The 6,062-nt window shown below is 52.8% G+C and overlaps 1 long non-coding RNA gene across 1 annotated transcript; it reads right to left on the bottom strand.

The window, feature by feature from the left end:
- Nucleotides 1–1,090: 1,090 nt before the first annotated feature.
- Nucleotides 1,091–5,728, bottom strand: LOC121096780. Its single transcript, XR_005830685.1, has 3 exons — nt 5,305–5,728; nt 3,102–3,241; nt 1,091–2,003 (listed from the first exon to the last, which is right to left on the bottom strand). It is a non-coding gene; the product is annotated as an uncharacterized LOC121096780 (long non-coding RNA).
- Nucleotides 5,729–6,062: the final 334 nt, after the last annotated feature.

The following is a 6,062-nucleotide window of genomic DNA, read 5'->3' as shown; positions in this document are numbered from 1 at the left end:
CTCTAAAACCTCTCCATCCAATTGTATCACTCCTGATTTATCTCCCTGCAGCCAGGACAACTGGGGCAAGGCTCAATTTATGAAGATTTGCCTTCATGATGCTGTCCCTGGCTCAGTGTCCCAACTTTTGCTGCAGGCTACAAGACCAGCTTCAGGTTGACTTTGGTATGTGCACACTAAATGAGAGCCCCTGCACCACATCGGCTAGCCCACCAGACCTAGCAGCATCCCTAGACAGCAGGGACGCCCACCATGTCTGCCTGACACAAGCTACAAGAGTGCTGTAGGAAGCCCAGCAGCGAGGTCCAGCTCCCAGGCTTGCCCTCAAGAACACCAACCTCCCTGTGTGATCTGGGTGCCCTGCCCAGGTCCTTCCTCCCCTGTTGCCTGCAGCCCCCGCACGGCAGCGCCGCGGGTTTGCCCACAGCACGGTCCTGGCGGAGGTTGGCTGGAGGCTCCCTGGGCTGGCTCTTCTCCATCCTCCCAGCAGTTTCAGGGCAAAACAGCAACATGCAGGGGGGGTGGGGGTGGCCAGAGTGACTTCAGTGCAGGTGGGAGCCCAGTGTCAGGTCTGGCTCTACAAAGTGACCCAGGGAAGGGGGCTGCTGGCCTTCTACAGTGACCACCTCCACTGTGGCACCTGCCCTACCTGTGACTGGCTGCTGGAGGTCCCTGCAGGCTGAGTGAGAGGCACTCACGGCCGTGCTGGTTATAAAAAATCACCTTTAGCAGTTCCTTCAGCACAGCTTGTTCCTCTTCCTCATCCCTTCATCCCCTGCTTTCCCAGAAGAGCAGCACTCGTGGTGTCCAGAGCATCTCCAAACACACTGCAACTGCGGGGGGACTGACTTGCTCCTACCACAAGCCTTCCTTCCCTTTTAAAAGATCTCCCATTCGTATTTACTCCAGCAAACTGTAACCCTCCAAGGTCTTCCTCCACCGAGACATGTAGATGCCACTGAAATCCATCCCCAGCTCCCCATGGGTCTTCCCAATCCTTACATTGCTCAGAGTAGCCTTAGCAATGTCCCCATCCATGGGAAGAAGAGGCACAAGGGCTCACAGGAGGCTGTCCCACACACTCCTTCCATAGCTTTTTACTGATTTGTTAAAAAATGTGGCTTCTAATAGATAACCTCAGAGAGCCTAGAAATTGCAGTGCCACTGAAACACCAAAGACGTATGAGCACATAAATAATGGTGAAAGTATCTGGACATCTTAACTCCACAAATGAAGTAGCTACAATGCTATCCAGAGCAGATGAAGGTATTTTTGCCACATGACAGATGAAGGGGAAAGGCTCAGAAGAAAGTTTGGAAAACATAAAGGATCTGTCCAAGCAACAGAAGAGCAGTTGCTGGAAGAGCCCGATGCTACCTTGCCTTCTGCACATGGTTCCCAGCCTTTTTTACATGGACCACCCACTGCTCCTTTCTCTTCCCTCAAGTCACACCTGCATCCCCAATGCACTCTCTGTATCTGCCAAGGGGATGTCTGTGACTTGATGGGTAGTTTTCACTCCACACCTCTTTCCCTTGTCCTCCCAGATGGCATCAGGGCAAATCCAGGGGTGAAGGAAGAGGCTTGGATTGCAATAGGTTTTACTGCTTACCTCTTGTCCTCCAGCCGTTACCAGTAACCTCCTGGATTTCCAGACGTCCAGCCGCTAGTCATCTGGAACGTCACCAGCTACATACAGACCAGCTTCTATACATCCTTTTGATGCTATCAAATTCTACCTTTCTCCGTGATGGATTTCCATTCATCTCCTGGTGTGTGTCCATCTCGTGGCTGCTCCTTCAGTAGCTCTGCCTCCTGCAGCCATGATCTGCTGTTCCACCCTGCCGCAGAGCAGCGCTGGGGAGAGGAAACTCTTCCAACACACAGCTTGGCTTGGAGGTACCCAACGGCAGAAGCACAGCAGATTGGTGATGTGTCCTCTAAGCCACCTGGGCTTGAAGGTCCAGCCCTCGATCTCCAAAGGACCCAACAGGCCTCCTTTCTGAGGAGTGCATCCCATCAAGGGAAGCCTTGAATAGAAAAAAACAGACTATTCTGGGTGGCCTCCAGCTGCAAAATGCCTTCCTTTTGGAGTCCAGGAAGGAGAAACTTATTGGTGCAACCAAATTCTTCCCCTGAATGTCTATCAGACAGCTACTTTTCCAAATTTTGCGTTAGAGAATGCACACTTCTTCACTCATTGGGTCCTCTCTCTCACATGCACATGCTTCTACAAGTTCTAATTAGATCCATACCGCACTGCCTGGGTGCACGTTTTTGAGCAAAAAGAGGGCTCCTCCCATGCCCAAATGCATGTATCTGGCTGACTAAGCTGAGATTGAACCACGAAGGCCAGTTCCTACCAACGATGGAATTTTTTGTTGTCTGTCGAGGTAAGAGGTCAATGCTCTGGCTCATGCAGGCAGGGGCAGCTTTGCCTAGAAAGGACAGAGCTAAACCAGTGCCTCTCAGACTTTGTCCTTTATCCAGAAAGAAGCATCAAGCCTTCTATAGTGTGTGTACATCTTCACGAAATGAGCTGAATTATTATTACACATCACAAGTTCGTTGTATTGCAACACTACAGATCATGGCTGTTCTGTTTTCAGAAGAGGATGCTGCTAAAAATTAAGTAATTGATGAAGAAATACAAATTAGCACACCCTCTGACCAACCACGGGTCACTGGTGATGCATAAACACATCTGAAGCCCAAGGAAAGAACAGGGCTCGGCCCCACTCTAAGTAAAATTGAGGTTAAAATAATATTGCTTATTTTTAAATCTCCCTAATTACTGCAACCCTATATGTGTACGCTGTGGTTTGTGGCTGAGGCGAGGCTGGACTGGAGCATCGGTTGTGGCCTAAGGAAAGGACGTTTGTTGTAATTGGGCTAGGATAAAGTTAGAACTGGCACGGCTGTGCGGGCTCGGCTTTATCGCAGTGCTGGCTGCTCGTCACGGCAGAGCGTGTCCTGCAGCCAACGCAGCTGAGCGGCGGCTGGAGCCAAGCTCTGGCTGTGCCTCCGTGTGGGGAAACATTAACCAGGGAGAGGGAAAGCTGCAGTCAAGGCACCGTACCGATGCAGGCATCTCACTCACCTCTTCGGAGCAGTTACTTCTGTAGAGGTGCTCCTACCCAGCAGCAGAGGCCTTTGGAGCTAATGCTGTTCCCAGGGGTCACCAGGCTGGAAACTGTGATGAGGACCCAGATCACCTTGAGATATTAAGGAGAAAAAGCACTGAAAAAGAAAGGAAAAGGAAAAAAAAGGAATCAATAGAACCTCTAGGAGGGATGGGGTGAGGGCAGAGGGCAATATACACCCACCAGGACTTTGGGTTTGTCCAGAGACTTGGCTTGTTTTCCTCTAGAAATGGGAATTTCTAGTTTGCGGCTGGGAGAAGGCTGGAGTCTGCCCACAACAAGGATGTCGGCGTGGTCAGCCACAAAAGCTGGGCTCAGGTTCTTGTCCTGGCCTGGCCCACAGGTCACGCTGCAGCAGGTGAAGGCAAGAGCAGCCTAATGGGAACCCATTTCCCAGACCATCTTCCCTGCTCCTCTATCGATAGCCCGGGGTGGACGCCAGACCGATGCTGGCCCTCAGCTGGCAGCGGTGTTCATCTCGGGAGACGGGAGAGGATGCTGCTGGGTGGTGAATGGATGTAGAGCAGCCCTGCGGAGAAGGACTGGGGGATGCTGGTGGCTGACAAACTGGACATGAACTTGCACTGTGCAATTGCAGCCCAGAGAGCCAACTGTATCCAGGCTGCATCCAAAGCAGCGCGGCCAGCGGCCGAGGGAGGGGATTCTGCCCCTCTGCTCCCCTCTGGTGAGACTGCCCGGGGGTGCTTCATCCAGCTCTGGGGTCCCCAGGAAAAGACAGGCATGGACTTGTTACAGCCAGTTCAGAGGGGCACAAAGATCATCAGAGGGCTCAACGCCACTGCTACGGAGACAGGCTGGAAGCGGTGGTGGTGTTCAGCCTGGAGAAGAGAAGGCTCCGGGGAGACCTTGCTGTGGCCTTTTGATATATAAAGGGGGGTTATAGAAAGATGGAGAGAGACTTTTTACCAGGGTCTGTAGTGACAGGACAAGGGGAATGGTTTGCAACTGTAAGAGAGGAGATTTAGATCAATATAAGGAAGAAATTAATTAATTACAACGAGGGCGGCGAGGCGCCGGCACAGGCTGCCCCGAGCAGCTGTGGGTGCCCCATCCCTGGCAGCGCCCAGGGCCAGGCTGGACGGGGCTGGGAGCACCCTGGGCTGGTGGGGGGTGTCCCTGCCCGTGGCAGGGGCCATGGACTAGATGGTCTTTAAAGGTCCTTTCCAACCCAAACCTTCTGCGACTTAGTTCAGGAGGGGCAGGGACAGATCAGGGGGCTCCTGCAGGGATGGCTTACCTGGCACCTGGGGGAACCCCAGCCTCCTGCCTGATGCCAGGTCTCTCCTGGAAGAGGGGATTGCTCATCCCTTGGTGCCCGGTTCAGCATGGGGCTGGCAGCAGCTGTAAGCTGCACCCTGGCAGTGCCAGCCCTGTGACCCTGTCTGTGGATGATGGTGGACTGGGACCAGCTTGGCATTCCCTGCGGCTCCCAAGGTCTGACAGATACCTGGATAGCTGTGACAGTCTTTCCAGAAACATGCTTTCAGCCCCTGTTTGGACCTATGGGTCAAATTTGAGGCTGTGCTCCAACTCCAGAGTCATTGTGGCTAGTTTATTTTTCAGGAAATGCCACAAACCAGTTTCCCCACTCGTTAGGAGAAATATTTAGTGTCGGGTTTTGACTGTGTTGCAATATGCTGTTTTCTACCTGGAATGAGCTGAACTGGCCACTGGAAAGTGGGAGCTAGTGTTGTTTGAACCAATATTTGCTTCGAAGTATTGCATAATTTCTAAACCGCACACAGCAAACAAAGAGCTCTCTGTTAGTTTTAAGCTGCTCTTCCCAGCTCAGAGCACTAAGCCCAGCTGCAGACTGTAGCCTCTTGTCCGGAGCTGCTTACCGTGCCATGCCATTACAGGTTTGCATTTTTAGGTTGGAAAATAATGTCAGCTCGACAGCCAGGTACCAGCAGTTTGACCCTTTGTGCCTTGTACGGCAGCTCTGCAGGACAATGCCGCTGCCCTGCATCCTCCCTGTCCACATCCCCCCTCCAGCAAATGCCAACTGGTCCAGCATCGATGAGGAAACAGGTTTTCTTGACATCCTCTCTCAAGCAAGCCAGCACTAACTCCCCACCCGCCTCGTTGAAGTCAGCAGTGGTTTCTGCTCTGCCAGCCAACGGTCCACGCAAAACTTACCCTCTCAGATATGTAATTAGTGCTGTTCCTCCTAATGAAGGATTCCAGCTTGCTTAATTAACCCAAAGGTTAACAGGATTACCAGCAACTCTGTGCAATCTTGGGAGCTGTGATATTCCTGAAGGGCTTTTGGAAGAGAAGCCAGAAAATCATTGCTGCTGCAGACAAGCTGCAAATAGAGCAGCTGGGGCCTGATAACATTCGTCCCCGCTTCCCGTGTGTTTTGCAAAGATCTGTGGGAACAAACCAGCAAATACCAATAACTGGGAAAGAAAGAGCAGGAGTGCCAGCTGCCCTCTCTGGCCACTGTGCCCTTGGCTCCTCTCCCAGAGGACCCCCAGGTCCCATGCCAGGACATGCACCAGGTAGTTGTACAACTCCACTGTCCACAAAATGGTTGTGTCCAGCTCCGTGGGATGTGCCAGACAGTTTCCACGGGGGCATGTGCCCACAACGAGATGCTGGACCATCCCAGAGGATGTGGCTGGGTGAGGGCTTATTTCCAGGAGAGGAGGGGGCTGTGGCTCACATGAGCCCCAGTGCACACGTCCAGGGACAAGGGAGTGGGGGTGCGAGTGGGGATGTTCTCCTGCAGTCACAGAGCCCAGGTCACCAGAGAGGGGATAGAGTCAAGACAAAACAGTGTCAGAGCTGGTCAAGAAGACCCCACAGTAAGTGGGGAGCAAGAGTGGGAAGCACGAGGTGCACCTGGAGGTGAGCCACAGCCACCCCACCCCACCACCCAAAGGGACACCCAG

Source organism: Falco naumanni, chromosome 13 (assembly GCF_017639655.2).
Source record: "Falco naumanni isolate bFalNau1 chromosome 13, bFalNau1.pat, whole genome shotgun sequence".
Taxonomy (NCBI): domain Eukaryota; kingdom Metazoa; phylum Chordata; class Aves; order Falconiformes; family Falconidae; genus Falco; species Falco naumanni.
The sequence above is the reverse complement of the archived record's forward strand: the minus strand, read 5'-3'. Positions and strand labels throughout refer to the sequence as shown.